At 42.7% G+C, this 20,398-nt stretch overlaps 1 protein-coding gene and 1 long non-coding RNA gene across 3 annotated transcripts in view; one reads left to right on the top strand and one right to left on the bottom strand.

Annotated features, from left to right (window-relative positions):
- The window catches only part of LOC307017367 (uncharacterized protein), a 147,519-nt gene that overhangs the window by 15,922 nt on the left and 111,199 nt on the right, over positions 1-20,398 (top strand). The window lies entirely within an intron of this gene.
- On the bottom strand, positions 929-3,246 carry LOC307017368. The gene is made up of 3 exons (XR_013802156.1): positions 2,967-3,246; positions 1,948-2,084; positions 929-1,236 (listed from the first exon to the last, which is right to left on the bottom strand). It is a non-coding gene; the product is annotated as an uncharacterized lncRNA (long non-coding RNA).

Below are 20,398 nucleotides of genomic sequence, written 5' to 3'. Positions count from 1 at the left end.
TTGTATGATCAAACACTAAAATAAATACAGAACCTAAAGTTCTACAGCTAGAATACTGTTATTTTACAGCTTTTTTCTAACATTTTCCAATCAAACAGGTTCAATAAAATCACAAAATGTTCAGTCGGAAACAATTACTCTGAAAACTTAAAATATAAAAATATTTGTAGAATTATAGTACAAATAATGAATACAGCATTTCATCTTTAAAAACCATACTTATAAACAGTAGAAACAAAAAGTAAGTTTAATTTAATTTAATTTAAAGATTACTTTGAAACATTATCAACAGAAAATAACAGAAATTGCAAAATGGCAACATATGTTCACATTGTCCATTTGAAGGAGCAGTGTGCAGGATTTAGTACGTCTAACAATGGGGATGTAGGTTCCAACCAATGGATAACTTGTTCACTCACCCTCCTATCCCAAGTTTGTAGGAGAATGTATATTGGCTGCAAAAACTTGAGGCCCAATCATGTTTCCTCTGTCCATTCTGCGCTGCTGTAGACGTGGCAGTGCAACCTAGAGGACAAAAAGATCAGAATCAGAAACGGGTTTATTGCCAGGTAGGTTCACACGTACGAGGAATTTGACTAGGTGTCATGGTGCATACATACAAATCAACAACTAAAATAAAAAAAAGTACACCAACTATATTAAGAACACTGTAATAAAAATATAGTAAGATAGCAATAAAATAAAGCAGTAATTTAAATCGAAATAGAATGAAATAAATTATAGAATATAAAATATGTGCAGTAAGCAATATTTAAACATGTCATTATTTACCATCCTGTGATCTCCATTATGTAATGCATAGTCTGCGTTGTGGCTGAGGTAAAATGTCAGCGGGGGTGGGGGGGGGGGGGGGGGGGGGGGGGGCGGGCCTTGTAGAGATGGCGAGACGTTTTGGTCCTGATGGAGAGAGGTTCTGGTCCTGATGGAGAGAGGTTCTGGTCCTGATGGAGAGAGGTTCTGGTCCTGATGGAGAGATGTGTTGGTCCTGATGAAGAGAGGTTTTGGTCCTGATGGAGAGAGGTTCTGGTCCTGATAGAGAGAGGTTTTGGTCCTGATGGAGAGAGATTTTGGTCCTGATGGAGAGAGGTTCTGGTCCTAATGGAGAGAGGTTCTGGTCCTGATGGAGAGAGGTTTTGGTCCTGATGGAGCGCAGCCTCCAGCCAGCCTGAAGTCCACAAACAGGATCCTGGCGTAGGTTCCTGCTGGGTCCAGGTGCTGGAGGAGGAAGTGAAGTGAACTATTAGTAAACCATAATGATGGATGTTATTATCAGCAGCTGCCAATAGATCCCCTACATCTTGTATGATGGACCTTAGAAACACGCACACACACACACACACACACACACACACACACACACACACACACACACACACACACACACACACACACACACACACACACACACACAGACACACACACACACACACACACACACACACACACACACACACACACACACACACACACACACACGCACACACACACACACACACACACACACACACACACACACACACACACACACACACACACACACACACACACACACACACACACACACACACACACACACACACACACACACACACTATTGAGAGCATCCCAAGGGCATTGATTATTTCATAGTCTGAACAACAGTTAGCTTTTGTTAATTTTACCTACTTTCTGAAATCCCTCTTAAAGTGAATACATGTGAGGAAATTCAAGACCAGTAAATATTGATTGATTAAACAACACTAAATAAAATGTTAGTGTTTTCTTCCAACTCAGACTCTCTGCTGCGGCAGTACCTCAAAGACAAAACAATTGTCTGATGATCTTTGTTGAACAAGGTCTGATTGTCCTGTACAATGTGGGGTATTTTGAAATACTTTACTAAACCACATTCTATATTATGTTAGACACAAGTTAGTTATTACTTACATATCAAAGTCTTTCCATCTGCAAGATGGAAGAATAGCTGGGTGCTGCCTGGAGAGACTGATGAGGGACACAGGCTGGCTTCAGCAACTTTCCACACAAAGCCATCACATCTTCTCTTCCATAGTCCTCACTGTCCACTGGTCAAAAGAGTGAACATCACAGCTGTCATGTTAACCCTTTGTTACACAACATACAACCAACATGTGACCCGAATTAGATTTAATTTTAAATATCTTTGTAATAAATTACTTTAACCATTCAGGATTCCAGGTATTCCTCAATTAACCTGTTTTGGATCAACACCAATTCTAATTTTTCCCTTTCTTACTTTTTGAATAAAAATCATGTTTTTATCACTACACTTCTAAGGCACAACATGGGTCAAACATTACACGTATTCTTTTGCTATGTTATTTAATGCTTGGCTGAGTGTTTCTTTGCTATACATTCTCAAAAATAATAAATTTTAGCAGTGATTTGGACCAAGCATGTATGATGTAGTAATACAAAAACTATGTTAGTTCACACAGTGTGACATTAGCTAGTCATGTTAGCTTGTAATATATAGAGCAGAGCTAACTAGCAAGTTAGCCGAACGTTAGCGGTTAGCTTTTTATGCTATGCTAGCTGTTGGCTACTGAACATTAACAAACTAGATTCTGCTGTAAGAAAGCTGTGAAACTTTACATTAAACTTGGCGACACTGTGACACCCCGCTGCATGTTTATGTGTAATTCTCCCGTGTTGGAGACGAGAGGGTGGGGGGGCAGCACTGCAATAAGCTGTAAGATAACGTTAGCAGCCACCTGTTAAGCTAGGTTTCCCGCGCAATATCTTCCAAGAAACAGCATCTCAGGGCTTCTTAACATTTAACAACCTATTAAAGATGCATACCAACTTAACGGGAACAAACTCAGCTAACTAGAAGAAGAAACGTAACCTTAAATCAAAAATAAAACATTCACAAACTAAGGATTATCTAAATACATGTTTCACTCCATTACAGTTGCAGGACTCACCAGATCTCAAGTCTTCTGTTCTTTGTTGACGTCCCGATGCAGTGCATGACATTAAGGATTTTGGGAGATGGCCCTGTGGGCCATCTAAGCTAATTTACAGATGGCCCTGAGCCCAATAGAGATTGCCCTGAAAAATGAGCGCGGACGAAATGGCACGAAGGGTGTGGGGGTCTCCCTCTAAAAAAATCATTTTTACAGGTCTTACTGTAGATGCTGTCTGGTGCATTCTCTAGACTGAATTATAAGATGAACCAGCACAATATTATATTGTACAATTTCAATTTTATTCTTAATTTCACTTGTTTTTTGCTCTTCTTTGCTCGCTTGCATGCCCTGCATAGCTATAAGAAATACTTAAGTTGTTGGTCAAGACACTTTCCATCTGATGAAGGCAAATGCCTTCCCAGATGTAAAAAAGTAGAAAACATTACATTCAGTTATAACTGCCAAAACAAACAATATTTACACTATTATGACCCCTGTTAAAAATGTTTGTAATGTTATCTACTGTAAATTGGTCGAATGAATGCTTCCTCATCCGGAAGCTGACCGAGCAGCAGTCGAGAGGAGCCGAGCGCATCCGCGAAGCACACAACATGGTGACGTCGGAGTTCCCGTTAGCCGGCAAATCTAAATCTCTTAGGTCAAAATAATTTCCCTTTAATGCCACTTCGGTTGCGCTACTTATGTGACAGACAAGAAGAGTATGTGACAGACAATAATAGTCAATTCTAATGTCTAACACGTAATGTGGAGAAAGATGTCCTGTCTGGGTTGATTGTGCGTTGATCTGTTGGTAATGCCTCGGGGTTCCGGTGGGCATGTAAACAAATGCACAATGCTGCGCTATACTTTGTGGCCTCACCCGGTTGCAAAGCGACACTTATTGTTTAGGTGTCTTTTAATAAGCAGGTAGTCATATCATTAGCTAGAACTAGCTGGATCTGATCGATATGGACATAAACGCGAGTGAAGTCTAATCTGACGGGAGAGAGAGATCAGCTGCTGCTGACGAGTCGACACGCAGCTCTGCATGATCACATGCAGCGGTGAGCGGAACAAAACACACACTTCAGGTTAGAATATCACACGTAGCTATTTTAATTACCTCTCGAACTACCTAAACTAGTTATAGATATGTTTAGTTTTACTGTCGGGTCACTCATTACTGGATCCGCGAGCTGCATGATACTGGCATAGATTGCCCGATCAGGCAACCAGCAGGTGAGGCTTCATTGCCCGAGCTAAATACTAGATGGCCCCGGGCCATCGGACATTCCTTAATGTCGAGCCCTGCGATGCTCATATTTAACGTGTAAAAAAGATCCCGATATTAATCCATAAACTCCTGCAGCAAACATAAAGAAAGATAGCTGTAGCTCCAGCAGGAGCAGACCGGAGGAGACCCGCTCAAACTGACGGTGGATGTTTCAAATGTGAACGAGAGGCACGGACAGTTCTCATTGGCAGGTTTCTTCGATGACGTTTATATTAACCAATCAGGAGTGTTGTGGACTCATTCCAAACATGCCTGACTTGTCTGCCGTGTTCTGGCTGAATTCTATTTCAAGTGCCGTATCTCTGGCTGTCGGCCAGAATCCGAAAACCATACATTATACTGTAAAACTAAGGCTTATTACTGTATATTGACAACCAATGGGAAAAAAAACACAGCAACAGAACACATAAATAAAACAAGGATAACTTTGACTTATTGTTGAGTAAATAACAGTGTGTGTTTTAAACCTTGGTCCTCCCTGTAGAGATTTCTCCACTTTTTGTTTGCTTTTTATTTTGTTTAATGATATCGTCAACTGTAGATGTTTACAATATAGTAAGTTAGGAATTTAATGAAAACGTATTTACTTTTGTTTCAACATTGGAAATGTTGTGTTTGTGGTGGATTCAATCGAATATTGAGAAAATTATTTATGTAAAAATGTTTTACTTACATTTTACGTTTTTTTTATTTGACGCTTTTTTTACAGTTTTATGTTTACCTTAAAATTACAAAGAAATATCTTAAAGTCTTATAATAGTAATACACTTTTATATTAAGAGTTAGATATTTAATTACGGATAATACTTTTTATTTTATGTACATCTGCATGTATTTTCTGAAAGTGCAAAAATACTGTAAATAATATATAGTACATTTACTGTAAAAAAAAGGAAATAAATGTTATTTGTTGTTATTGTCAAAATACTTAAAATAATGTTTTGAGTTGTTAATTTATAGTTAATATCTGTCATTTTACAGGATTTTGCAAGTTATTTAAAAAAACATGATAATTACTATAAACATTTACAGTTATTTCCTGTAAAATTACGATCTTTTTTTACAGTGTACCCATAATCCCCAGCTATCGTTTAGGACTACAGTCCCCGTGATTAATCTGCTCTGGGATTGGATGTTGGAGTGGCATTGCGCCAAGGTTACGCCAAGCGTCAAACAGCTGTTTGAAATGGAACGAAACCACGCCAGACTATTCAAAACTGGAATCCAACGCCCCCCCAGAACTACACATGCTGGCTATGGTGTTTCGCAAAATGTTCTATGGGACGTCTCTACTGAATGTCTTCGTTTTTCCCACAATTAGAAGTTGCCATGACATTGGTGTTATCAAATGTAAAACATATAATTAATAAATGGGTGAAAATCCGGCTCCTGGGCTGTAACAAAAGCAGGGAGGCGAGACGAGGGTTGTAAATAAAGAAGACGTTTATTTTAAATGCAACACAATGATCCAGCAGAACCAGCAACAGATCCCCGAAGCTGGCCCGGCGTGAGTGCCCAGAGAACTGAGACAGACGTAACCGGCTGGGCTTGTCTTGAATGCTTCCGGCCAGGTGTAGCTCATCAAGCTTCATGCAGCTCGTCCACAGGTGCAGCTGGAACCTGCAATCAAACATAAACACACACATCCAGACGGCACCCCACGTGGTGTGGAGGGCTCGTCACACTCCCCCCCCCCATAAGAAAGGAGTTCCCCTAAGAACACCGTTAATTACCAAAAGGAGCTCCTCTCCGATATTCCGGCATGGACAGAAAACCACTCTGGCCAGCCGGCAACAAACCCAAGACCGGGTCACGGCACCAACGCCCAGGTCGCTGCCGGACTGGCCCACCCGTCTGACACGCGTGACATGACCCAACATGCCGAGACACATCTCTCCTCAAACCAGGCCAAAAGAAATACCTCAACAGGTAACCACATGTTTTACGGACACCCAGATGTCCTGACTGCCCATGCACTTTTCTGAGGACGTCCTCGCGAAACCTGACAGGAACGACAATCTGACACACTGGCCCACCAATGAAGCCCTTCCCACATGACCACCACTTTCTGACCAGCAATCCCCCTTGCAGCTGACAACCCCTGGTGACACCATTTCCATCCTCGGTGGAGCGAACCGCCTCAAAAAATGGACTGAGGGAGACATCCGCTTTCTGCTCCATCACCAACTCACTGCGGGATACCGACAACAAGGCAGGAATAATCACAGAATCTCTCGCACTGACCTCTTCACCCTGCTCAGATTCCTCCTGTGCACGGCTCACAGCCCGTGTCACAGAACCAGCCACAAACACTGCAGGAGAGCACTTGACCTTCTCCTCTGCCTTACCAATCACAGTATGTGACGATGACTGCATGGTAGGCGGTGGACCCTCAGTCCACACACGGCTGTCAGCCAGGCCGTTACCCAGGATCACGTCCACCCCACAAATCGGCATTACAGGGTGGACCCCCATGGCGACCTCACCCTGCACCAGACCTGAGTTAAGCATAACAGAATGCAGAGGAACAGGCACAACATTCATTCCCATACCTCGCATCCGGACAAAATCCCCAGTTCCAGATTTGTCCGAAAACGGTAACACAGAGCTCAGAATGTATGAGTCATATGATGCAGTGTCTCTCCAAATCTTTACCGGCACGCTCATATCACTTCCCATCAACGACACATATCCGTTTGACAGAAACACAGAGAAATCCGGTTCCTTCAACCCGCTAACCTGCTGATGGGGAGAGATAACAGGTAAGGGTACCACAGACACAGCACAAGCAGCAGAGTTAACCTGGCCTACATGGTTCCCCCTGCTAGCCTTAGCTTTGGGACAGTCACCCTTCCAGTGACCTCTCTCCCTGCAGAAATGACAGATTTCCGAATCACCCTGTGGCTGACCTCGCATCTCACGCTCATCCCAGTGCGGATTAGCTTTCTCTTCCCATCTCCCTGCTGCGCGATACATACCAGATTCATCCTGGACCCTGAAATCGCGACCACCCCTGTGCGTTAGCACATAATCATCTGCGAGAGCAGCAGCCTCTGCAGCAGTTTTCACCTTACGCTCGCTGATATAAACCGCAATGTGGCTGGGTACAGAATTTTTAAATTGCTCCAACACCATCAACTCACATAATGCGACATACATATCCACTTTCAACGAGTTACACCACCTACCGAAAGAGGTAACCAGATCCCTGGCAAACTCCACATGTGTCTGCCTGCTAGACATCTGCCATGACCGAAACCTCTGCCGATAGGCCTCCTGGACCAACTCGTACGCCTTCAACACAGCAGTTTTAACCATTAGATACACTTTGCTGTCCGCCACCGTTAAAGCAGAATAAGCTTCCTGGGCCCTACCTGTTAGCACACATTGCAGTAATAAGGTGCTATTAGCCTCTGACCACTGCTCTGCTCTCGGCCACCCGCTCAAATAAGGAGAAAAATGTATCTGGATCCCGCTCATTGAATTGAGGCACAACCCACAGATTACCGGCAACGTCAAAAGGAGCAGCTCCACCAGGGAAATTAGAGGCCTGACTTGCACCACCAACAGGAAAACCCAACCTCCGCTCCTCTAACTCAAGCCTCTTAATTTCCAGCTGCAACACCAACAGTCTCTCTCTCTGCTCAAAAGTTAGGTCCGTATCACGGCAGCCAGACATGTTGACACTGTCTCTGCCAGGATCTACAGTATCTTTCCCCCCTTTGAAAACACCTTGCTCGAACAGATTTTCTCTAACAATTCCTCTTATGTTTTCTTTCATCCTTTTATCCCCAACATCCAGACGAAAATGTTCAGCAACACTGAACAGCTGCTCACGTGAGAAACCCTGCAGTAGCTCCTCTGTAGGTGCCCTCACAAACTCCTCCACACTGTCCATCATAGCACACTGTATGCACGTTAACGCTACTACACAGCCTTCAAGCTACCGCAGCCTGTCCCTCTAACTGCCTCACAGTACCTGGCTAAAGTCCCCGCTAGTCTTCAGGTGCTAGTTATGGCGGGTACTTACGCACTAAATACCGTAAGCTCGGCGAAGCGACCAGAAGACCGGCAACTCCACCTGCAGCCTCGGCGTGCTCCCGAGCTAATAGCTCTAACCACTTTCACACCGCACTAACAGCCCCCCCTACGACCTCCAAGGGAGACCCTACTATACCTAACAGGGACAGATACCACGGTAACTAATACTGATACTGTGTTCGTACTCGCTGCCATACAATCCCTGTGCATTAAAACTGCAAAACACTCATCCCCGTAACGCTACTCCCAAACAATCAGCTGCACTCAAGGACAACAGCAGCTGCACGAAAACCGTCACTACAACGGACATCCAGTTTGCACAGGTTTCCCGGGTCCAAAGCAACGAGCCCCCATCTGTTATAACCAGGCTCCTGGGCTGTAACAAAAAGAAGGGAGGCGAGACCAGGGTTGTAAATAAAGAAGACGTTTATTTTAAATGCTACACAATGATCCAGCAGCACCAGCAACAGATCCCCGAAGCTGGCCCGGCGTGAGTGCCCAGAGGAGTGAGACAGACGTAACCGGCTGGGCTCGTCTTGAAGACTTCCGGCCAGGTGTAGCTCATCAAGCTTCATGCAGCTCGTCCACAGGTGCAGCTGGAACCTGCAATCAAACAGAAACACACACATCCAGACGGCACCCCACGTGGTGTGGAGGGGTCGTCACAGCATCATTAATATATACCCACATGACAGCTCATTGTTACTTTGTAATTCTACTCCACTACAATTCAGAGGTTAACCTGGTATTTTTACTCCACTACATTTATTTGAGTTACTTTGCAGATTCTGATTAATGATGTGAAATATAAACAATCCTTAAATCAGACTTTAGTTACACCTGAGTAAAATTCAGGGAAGGTGATTGTCAAGTGCCAACAATCAGGAGAGATATTTGATAGTTGGTGCTTGAGAAGACTAAACATTTATCTGCAATTGACATGAATGGAAACGAGTAATAAAGTATATTCATTACTCGTTATTCTCTACTAATAGTTAATTAAAGACTGTATAATAGCTATTTTGCACATCCCTTTCAAGATTTTTAAAGGTTATTGACATATCATATACACAACTACGGTGTATGCAATGAATGAAAATCTTCAAAGTACTTTGTCAGGCTTAATATTTATCTGTAGATACCCTCAAAGCTTTTTTCTTATTTAAAAGAAGACCTTAATCTAAAGTATTATTTAATGTTTGAATAAAGGTTAATTTGTTTTTCTGTTTTGCACCTCCTCCTATTAATATCTTTGCACATCCTGCACTAAACTGTTTTATTGTGATCACTTATAGTATCTTCTTGATTTTTGATATTCTATATTGCTATCAATGACCTTCTACTTTCCCCCAATGAAAGTATGTACTCTTAATATATTGTTTATCAAATATAACACATAAAAACAATAATTCAATAACATGCTTTAACCACTAGGCGGTGCACACAAGGTACACACAGCCATAATAACTTTGTATTATTAGTGTAGGATACTTATGTATGTACAACATCTGAAGATGTGTAGTTTTATTCATGTTTTCACATAATTTTACAGCATATTGCTATACTATTTCAGACTCAGTATTTACATTCTTATACTCAAAGAAAATCATTAATATCTTAAAAAAATTACAAGTCCTTTTATATCAGCTGTGCACCGTTATGGTGTAAATATAACCTATCTACGAATTAGATCAAATGTAAAAGTCAGCCGAATTAGTGTTGATACTGCAAGGAGACGTATTGTCTGAAGAGAAATTGAAGATGTTGTTTAATTGTTGATATAATTATGATCCACGTCAAGTATTCAGTTTCGGCGGCATTTCTTCCAGTTTTTCCAAAGGCCTTCTCATCAGGGCTCTATAAATAGAGATCTGTAATATGTAATGCAGCCAAACCGTGTATTACAATGCCGTTATGTGATCACTTTTAAAGAGAAAAGCAAGAACACTCGGAATTAAGTATTATTTTATTCTTTTAAAATGTTTTTCCGATTTCATATCATATAAACACCAAATCCCAACATGCATTGCGGCTAAAACATCCAATCGGCGAGCTTAAACCATAGCTGAGGATCTTGGGTAATTGCTGGAAATGCCTACGTCTGTTTCCGGTTATTTTTATTTTTAAATTCAGTTCCTGAAGGATGCCAAAAAAGCCCGAGATTATGGAACTAAACAAATAAATAAAAACAAGGATAATTGTGTCTTATTGGTGAGTAAATAACAGTGTGTTATTTTGAAAAGAATAAAACAGCTCCGCTCCGGCCTTCCCGCGCTATGCGCGCGATCTGCAAGTGTTTGTGTTACGTGTGACCTGGGCATTCTGATGAGTGATAGATGACAGTGTGCCAGGAGGTTGCAGTTTCAACGAGCGTTGGCTAGTAGAAGACAAATACAAGCCATGGCTAAGACGAGGGTCAAGCCCACGAGTAGCCTCCTGCAAAGTTTGCAAAAATAACGATGCGAGAGTCTGCACTGACGAGCCACATGAAAGGTACGCCGTAGTAGACCATTTTAGATTAGGCTAACGTTGCATGTTACGTTTGTTTAAGCTAACGTTAGCGAGCTGAATAGCGAACTCGATTGAGGGATAATAATAATTGCAGGGGACAATCATTTCAGAGGAGCGCACCTATGTTATGTGCGTTACAGTCGCCATCGTGTGGTGTTCAGAGGATGAAGAGCTCACGGCATTTCGTGTTATAGTCACGGAATATAATCTATTGATTCGACACAGAGCGATTTTGAAAGCAATATATTTCTACTGGTAGTATGTTTCGTGCCTAAACCAAATGTGACTTGCTCTATCGAAATCAGTCACATTGACCCGAAGAAACATTTTCGTTTGCATTACTGGTCTGGGGGAAGCTCGCAAGTGTGTTTGTGTATTTTTGCGTTTGTGTACCGGGGAAACACTTACAAGAAACACCGGCTGTTGTTATGCTTGCTGTGATGTTACATTAGTCCGTTCTCTGCTTGTAATTATGCCCTTACAAGCTTCCAAGTTGTATTTATCATCTGAATTTGCCGAAACAAGTTTAATATTCTGAAAGCCAATACTTTGTTTATTTGAAAACAGATGAAAACAAACTGTCTTTTATATAAAATTGAAGTATTATACAAGTAAAACTACATTTTGCTTTAATCCCATGTAATTGTAGAATGAACACAGTCTTCCTTTGAAGATGTATAAGTCAGGTGTCTTGAGCAGTCAAAATTACCTACAAATCATTGTACACATTTGTAAATATTATTTTCCACTTGTTACCATTGTGAGTGTCACGGTTTGTGAAACAAGCAGGACCCAAATGCAGATTTAAACTGAAACTTCCTTTATTTCAAGGCTATGATATATGTACAATGACAAAACAGAACACTCACCGCAGAACTAGTCAGGGAACAAGACTAACCGACCAAGACAGACAGACAACCCAGAACTTAAATACACACAAGACTCAATCACACAACAAGACACAGGTGAGGAGGGAGGAGAAAACACAGGGGCCCAGGTGAACATAGTGCACTGGACTTGTAAAAAGTTTCGGTTCAAGTCCGGTTAAAACCGGAACGTCGGGAACCGGTACTTACGTATATTCTCCTTTTTGTTCTAAACCATCTAAAACCTTCCATAGATCGAGAAATTTGCGCTGAGAAAAGACGAAAAACATTGTTTTGGCTTCTGATATGGCGGCCATTACTGAACTCACGAAGTCTCGCAAAATATCGCAACTGCTCGCGAGATCTGTGTGACGTCAAGGGAAGCTGGTTTAGACATAGTGGACACTGACAGCGTGGGATGCTGGTTGCCATATATGGTAGTGTAGCTAAGCTAACTCCTTTGTATGTATGGTGATATAGTGTCTGCCGAAAGAGCAACACTTCACCCAGACAATGTCAATATGCTGTTGTTCTTGAACAAGAACATATAGACTTGTACTCTTGCATATTGAGTCTTGTATGTACATCACTATGTATGTAGTTGTGTTGTTAAGTTAGTAACACATGTAGAGTTCTAGAAAAGACATGGTGTAGACACAAGTTGGAAGGGGGCACAATAAACCTGACGAGTTTGAATTTGAGTTGATTATGAGTTTATTTTCAATTGATAATTAGCTAAAAATAAGTTCACTTTAGTTACTCACACAACTTGACACAAGTCCGGACTTATAAGTCCGGACCTGAACCTGAACCTCTGGACTTGAGTCCGGACCTGAACCTGAATGTGAGTCCAGGTACACAGCACTAGGTGAACATAATCAGACAATTAGACACACCAGGGAAACTAATAACAAGACAATAATTCAAAGGGAAACATAACATGGAAAACAGCAAAAACACCCAAACCTACAAAACTATAAACGTGACATAACATGAGAATCGTGACACAACCCCCCCCTCAAGGGACGGATTCCAGACGTCCCAAAAAAACAAAAATCCAGCAGGGTGGGTGGAGGGGGTCTGGAGGACGGGTCTCGGGCGGACGGCCCGGGGGCAAGGCAGAGTTCAAAAAAGGGGAATTCGGGCGGACGGCCCGGGGGCAAGGCAGAGTTCAAAAAGGGGAATTCGGGCGGACGGCCCGGGGGCAAGGCAGAGTCCATGGAGGGAATCTCGGGCGGATGGCCCGGGGGCAAGGCACAGTCCGAGGAGGGGTGAAGACCAGACACCTCCGGAGGCCGGTCAGGAGCCGGTGTCGGCAAGATCCCCCATGGAAGAGGACACAGGACCGGCAGGATCCCCGGCAGGAGAGCAGTTGGCAGAATCCCCAACGCGACAGGACATGGAGTTGGCAGGACCCCCCGCGGAAGAGTAGTCTGCGGGACCTCCAACGTGGCAAGACATGGAGTTGGCAGGACCCCTGGCAGAAGAGCAGTCTACGGGACCTCCAACGGCTCAGGACATGGGGTTGGCAGGACCCCCGGCAGAAGAGTAGTCTGCGGGACCTCCAACGGGACACGACATGGAGTTGGCAGGACCCCTGGCAGAAGAGCAGCCTGCGGGACCTCCAACGGCTCAGGACATGGGGTTGGCAGGACCCCCGGCAGAAGAGTAGTCTGCGGGACCTCCAACGGGACCAGACATGGAGTTGGCAGGACCCCCGGCAGAAGAGTAGTCTGCGGGACCTCCAACGTGACAAGACATGGAGTTGGCAGGAACCCCGGCAGAAGAGTCTGCGGGACCTCCAACGGCACAGGACCTGGGGTTTGCAGGACCCCCGGCAGAAGAGCAGTCTGCGGGACCTCCAACGGGACCAGACATGGAGTTGGCAGGACCCCCGGCAGAAGAGTAGTCTGCGGGACCTCCAACGTGACAAGACATGGAGTTGGCAGGACCCTCGGCAGAAGAGCAGTCTGCGGGACCTCCAACGTGACAAGACATGGAGTTGGCGTCGGACGGACAGCCATCAGGACACGGGGAGCTGGCGTCGGACGGACAGCCAACCGGAGACGAGGTGCTGGAGTCGGCCGGTACGCCGACAGGACTCGAGGAGCTGGCGTCGGCCGATGAGTAAGCAGGTGATGAGGAGCCGGAGTCCGGGCCATGGTTACTGGAGCCGGCACTGAAGCCGGGACCATGGCTGTAAGGTCCGGTTCTGGAGCCGGAAACATGGCTGTAAGGTTCGGTTCTGGAGCCGGAAACATGGCTGTAAGGTCCGGTTCTGGAGCCGGAACCCTGGCTGCTGGGTGCGGAGCAGAAGCCTGGACCCTGGCTGTGTAAGCCAGGTAATGGAGTATGGAAGGAAAGCTGCATGGGCCTGCACTGGAGCACGGAGCAACGGCTGCTGGGTCTGGCGCTGGAGCCGGAACCATGGCTTTTGGGCGCGGAACCCTGGCCTTGCGTCTCTTAGGAGTTTTTTGGAGGCTTCGTGGACCCCCAAATTCCAGACCAGACCCCAAGAAAGGGTCAGAAAATGAGGACTGGCTCTCAGGGCTACGTGAAAAAATCCTAAGCCACTCGGGCAACAAGCTCCAGAGCCAGGGCTTGCGAGCAACCTCCTGACGTGCCTCCTTCAACGCAGCCTCTCTACCCCGTCTAGATGAGGCGCCTTTCCACGTATAAAAAATATACTCCAGAGAATATCCAAGACGTTCCGCCTGTAGCTTCAAAAGATCTGCTGGGTCCATTTTAAGGTCGGTTCGTACTGTCACGGTTTGTGAAACAAGCAGGACCCAAATGCAGATTTAAACTGAAACTTCCTTTATTTCAAGGCTATGATATATGTACAATGACAAAACAAGCAAATACAAATGCATCTGCTATGCGCAACCATCTGAAGATGAAACACCCGCTAGCACTAGCAGTAATGCTAGCACCAGTGAGCAACGGACCGGCGTCAGCACTGAACAGAGGCAAACGAACAGCAAGAAAACACGGGTCAACAGTGATGTGGATGATGAGCTACGGGATTACTGCCAGCGGACACCGCATATCCCCACAATGGATAATCCACTGGAGTGGTGGGCAGAAAACGTGCACCGCTTCCCCCGCTTTCGAGGAGCTACCTGGCTATTCCAGCCACAAGCACCCCGAGTGAGAGGGTTTTTTCCCTGGCAGGCAACACTGTCACCCGAAAGCGGTCAAGCCTCCTTCCCTCACATGTCGATGCGTTGGTGTTCAAACCAAAAATATGGAAAGGTGGACGTTAACGTGGAGGACAGCGAATAAAGTGTTGCACAATGCGCTGTTGCGCACTGGATTTACGTGGCATTTATGTAAACAAGAGTTTTTTGCTGTCGATTTTGGTGAGTCCAGTGTTTGTTATTTACTCAGCCATGTAACACAAATTAAAATGCAGTGTTTAATGTTACTGTATGAGTTCCAATAGAAAATACAGTTGTAAACCTCTCTTTGTGTGTCTTTATTATGACGTAACGACTAGTCGACTGCTATTTTGAAAAACGTGTCGACTAGTAAATATTGGTAGTTGTGAAACCCCTATGTCACAGTAAAAGTCCTGCATTCAAAATGTTCCTCAAGTGAAAGTAGAAAAGTATTCTCATCAAAATATAGTTAAAGTAGCGACAGTAAAAGTAGTCGTTGTGCAGATTGGTCCATTTCAGAATAATATATATGACATGTTTTATAATGATTGATCATTAAAGTGTTCTCAAAGCTGGTAAAGGTGCAGCTAGTTTGAATGACTTTGTATACTGCAGGGTAGCTTGTGAATTTACTCCAGGTGGAACTAAAGTCTGATTCAACACTTATTTATATTTCACATCATTCATCCACATCTGTAAAGTAACTAATGGTATTAAATACATGTAGCGGAGTAAAAGTACACCATGTACCTCTGACTTATGTTTACTGCCATCCTAAAAGTACCTCAAAAATAGTAATCAATAATGTATTGAACAATTATTTGGCTGATTGTTTTATATTGGCTCAGACAGGTTATATGGGATTCCCAGTCTACGTACAGATCACTAATTTTGAAATATTAAACTTAGTTTTCTTTTCTTTAATTTTTCATCCTCGTGTAGAAAGCTATCACGAAACACACATTTGGTTGTTTATAGCATAAAGAACATCCAATTTAATGTGAGGTAGGGAAATAATCATTTGAGTATGCGTATATAAATATGTAATTTACAACAGCTGTAAGATGCTTGAAAAGCTGGAAAATGCACCTTGAAAATGCTTGAAAAGTGCTTGAATTTGACTTTGGAAAAGGTGTAAGAACCCTGAAAAGGGGAAAATCGTGTTGGTGAACACGAATCAATAGATTAAAAATCGTGTTGGTGAACACAAAATGCCATGAGACTGGGTTGGGAGATAATCCCCGAATGTCATTTAAAGTACCTTAAATGACATGATTAAACACAACTGACAGCCGCTGTGAAACTCTAGAGAGTAAAGCAATGTGAGTAAAGTGATCTGGTGTGAACGCACCATAAGTCTCAGACCCTCTTATGTTTTCTGTGAATTTGGGAATATTTTATTAATTTTTGTTTACACATTCAGATGAATACATCCTAACGCATTCCAGAAGACCCCTTCATTGTTGATGTTTAAATGTGGCGGCAGAAGCTCTGTCCGGGGGGACATGGCCTGGAACTCTGAGGGTTCCAGCATGAACCATGTACGGAGACCACGTCTGCGACAAGGACTTAATTGAAACTCTGAAACCTTTATTTTGTACTGACTTAGATCCCTTTCACAGTTACAACTTTCAACAGACAACAGACATGAAAACAATTCAAAAACAGATCCACAAGAAACTCTATATTTCCAAAAAGAATGCAAACGTACATAGTTCTGCAAAAATTGAATGTGAAGTCTGTGAGAGAACTCAATGATAATTTAAGGAAAGCCAGCAGGACTTACTGGTTATCAATGATCTTCCAAAAACTGGTGGATTCTATGTCATTTATGAATAACATGCTACCAATGTACGTCTTTTTTTAAGCATGAGAAGATAAAAATCTGGCTCCATGCATGGAAGATGATAGGACGGTGTTGTGTGGGCCTCTGATGAATAGTGAGCACTTTAAGTCAGTGGTTCCCAACCTGGGGGGCGCCAAAGATCGCAGGGGGGGCGCCAGGCCTCAGATATTTACTTTTTTTTTTACACTTTTTTTTTTACATATAATTGTAATGCAATACATGATTGTCGCTAAAAGCCTTGTCTCTACATTAAAATACAATATAAAAAATAATTGATTAATTCATTTTAATACAAATTCAAGTTAGTATTAAAGGCATAAAAAGAAAGAAATGTATCATTCTTTCTTTAATAGAAATGTTTCTTCTGCCCGTAAAGTGTCCAAACCAGGCTTGTCTGGATTAGTGTTGCACGGTGTACCGATACTTGAAAGGTACCGCGATACCCTGCCGTTAAAAACGGTACGATTCCTCCATTAGTATTGGTACCTTAAGAATGAAGGGGAAAAGTACTCCGGTGAGAAAGCGCCGATTTAATAAGAGCCGTGTGTGTTCAGCGCTCTGCTTCCACTCCCTGCACCTCAGCCGTGCCTGCAGCCCCGCCCATCTCAAGCACGTTCTAAGTCCCTCCCCTCTCTCGTGCACCCACGCGCTAGCTGCCACAGCATGTGAGAAAACTAAACGAGAAGCATGGCTGCAAGTGGGAGTGCAACTGCCGCTGCGCCTCGGCTAGTTGCCAAAAAAGAAGCCAGAAGCGAAATTTGGAAGTATTTGAGCTATATCTCTGACAGTGAGGGCAAGCCTACGGACACCACGAGGCCTGTCTGTGAGAATTGTTTTAGATCCCTGCAAACCAAGGGAGCCAACACATCAAACTTGGCTAAGCACCCGCCGACTGGCATCCAGAGCTGTTTAAAGAATTTAAAGACATACAGGTTAGCGAATGTGATAGATAACATAATTACATCATGCTCAAGCCCATGCCCTCAAATCTAAGTCAAACAAGTGTAATTTATTTTGTGACAAACGAACGTTTTCGTAGTTTGACGAGGCAATTAATGGCAATGATAACTGTCTAATATGGCTATCTTTTTAGCTAATTTACCAATGTGGCTAACATCTGCAGTATACATTTTATCATTATTGATTTATATTAGTGTTACATGACATGTACATGTTAATAAAATATTAAAAAAATTATATTTTATAAAACAAAAAAGTTGTTTGAGATGATGCTTAATTGTATTTAATACGAATTCTTGTCATTTACTTTGTTCATTGTTCTCATTGTTTAAAAGTTTGTGTTATGGTTATGGTTCTGGTGTGAAATAAAGCACAATAATTACATTTAAGACTGTTTCCCTTTTTTTAAGAAAAGTATCGAAAAAGAATCGGAATCGCAATTCTTGACTTGGTATCGGTATCGAAACCAAAATGTTGGTATCGTGACAACACTAGTCTGGATAAGCGCATTTTTAAAACATAGTCATTGTCCATGCCGGTTTCAGTTGGATTATTGTTCACAGTTGCTCCGATCAGATCGGTCTCCTCCATTTTGTAGATTATTTACGACTTTTGAATCCACATAAACACATTGGCAAAATCCGGCTTACTTTGAGCATGTGTTTTAAACAGTTTAATCCCTTTGTGAATTGTTTCCACTTCCATTGTTTTCCGTCCTTTAATTTCTTCATACAGCGGGAATCCAAATGAATGAATCCTGAGTCCAATAACCAAAAAAGTCACTCCAATAGTGCTCCTTAATTACGCTTTCATCCTCCTTTAACAAAATACTTCACATTCATCCAGTTTGTGACAGTAGTTGTAGCATTTTTGAGACTTTAAAAATTTTTTCAGCGTATTCACTGTAACATTTGAACATCCACAACTGTGATATAACACAGGGGTCTTGAACCCCTTGCTAAAAGAGAGAGACAAGCAGAGACCCACTACTACATGTGTATCGATAGTGCCATGTATAAACACACAGTTTCATGGTACATGCAATACGCAGCATTACAAATAACAATGATATGATAAGGTGTTTTTCTGTGGAGAATTTCCCTCATGTCTCCCCAGTGTAGAAAGGACACTTGGTGTTTGTGTGGACAGCGTGCACGAACATAAAGAGCATGGGTTTCCTCTGGGAGGGAATGTGATTCCGACCAACTGAACTGGGGGCCAGTTGTTCCATGTTTTCATCCTTCTGGGGTTCTGGCTTTTTGCCAAAAGCTGCAACAACTGCAGCTCTTCACTTGCCAGTGTTTACAGACTTCAGAGCAGGAAGACACATTCTCCACTGGAGCACTTCATTTAGCAAAAGTCCCAAAAGCAATCCTAAGAAGACCGACCTGAAATGTTTCTTTTACACTCAAAGGATGGCTCGGAACAGATGGATAAAGAAAGCAATGTTGTATATCCCATGTTTAAAAGGACTATAAGTGGTAAGCTGGTCACCATGCACTTTAAATATAGAGGACAAACTGCTGTCTTGTGTATGTGAAGTGACAACAACATGAAGCCCATGGAATACAACATGGTACCTTTGAGACTATAAAGATCTATTCTTTATAATAGTTCATTATTGCTTCTGCCTTAAATTATTATTTGTTACATAAATAATTAAAACAATAACTACCTCTGAAAGGAAAAGCCATTGTGCAAATTACTGAAAATATAATAGTATAATAGTTCACACCGCAGTACTTTTCCCACTTTAGTTCCGATATAGTTCCGAAATGTCGCGTTCACACCAAAAAGAGCCGGAACTAAAATGAGTTCATCAAAACCTAGTCCCTGCTAGAGAGCAGGGACTTTCGTGGGAGAAAAAGTTTCCGATGTCTGATTGGCTGGGCAGATTGCAAACCACGCCCCGTAAAATTCCCAAAAAGTTTTGTGAAGCCGCCATTTTATTATCCTCACATTAGCATTATTAACATTATTAGCATTAGCCCAGCGCACAAACGCAGAGAGAATAACTTATGGCAACACAAAAGAAAACATGGGAGCGGTGGAGATCAGGAGGTGTCGGCGTTCTGACGATTTACTCTGAAGGCTTCAGTAGTTCAGTTCATGAGAACTAAAGAGTTCTCATGAACATTTGTTGGAAAAGTACTGCGGTGTGAAAGCGCCTAATGCAAATATTTTTGCATTTATATAATATTTTTAAATACATTTTAGACACAAAGATTCTGTCTGTACGCACACACACTCACATTAATTGATGAGATTAATAGACACTCATCATAGCTTTCTCATTCAAAGATCAACATTTTTAAGTAAGTTATTTTTGTACCATTGTATAAACTTTTTAAAGCATAATTTAACTGCTGCACTTATCATCTGAATTTGGCGACAATAATGTAGTAATCTGAACTTGAAGACTTAAAAAATGTAATGAAAACCCAATATTCCTGGACCCTGCCGTGTTACTATCAGCATATCATTCATAATATCAGGGATGGGGGGATGGGGGGGGGGGGGGGGGGGGGGGGGCGCTATCAGAATGAGAGGAAACGCTGATCATTGAAGTTTTCATCCTCCTTTTTTAAAATCAGAATTCAATGTTAATCGTGAAAAGCACCAGAGCGACATTTGACAGTTTTTTATCCTTTGACTGTTGTTTCTTGTCTTGGTGGCTAAGGTTAGCATAACTTAGCTCCGTGTTTGGAGTCAATGTGCCATAAATCTAAATCTAAATAAATACCTCGTAACACATAGCGACACACTGC

This window comes from Notothenia rossii (genome assembly GCF_949606895.1).
Source record: "Notothenia rossii genome assembly, chromosome: 8".
Classification (NCBI taxonomy): Eukaryota; Metazoa; Chordata; class Actinopteri; order Perciformes; family Nototheniidae; genus Notothenia; species Notothenia rossii.
This window is presented reverse-complemented; position numbering and strand designations above follow the sequence as displayed.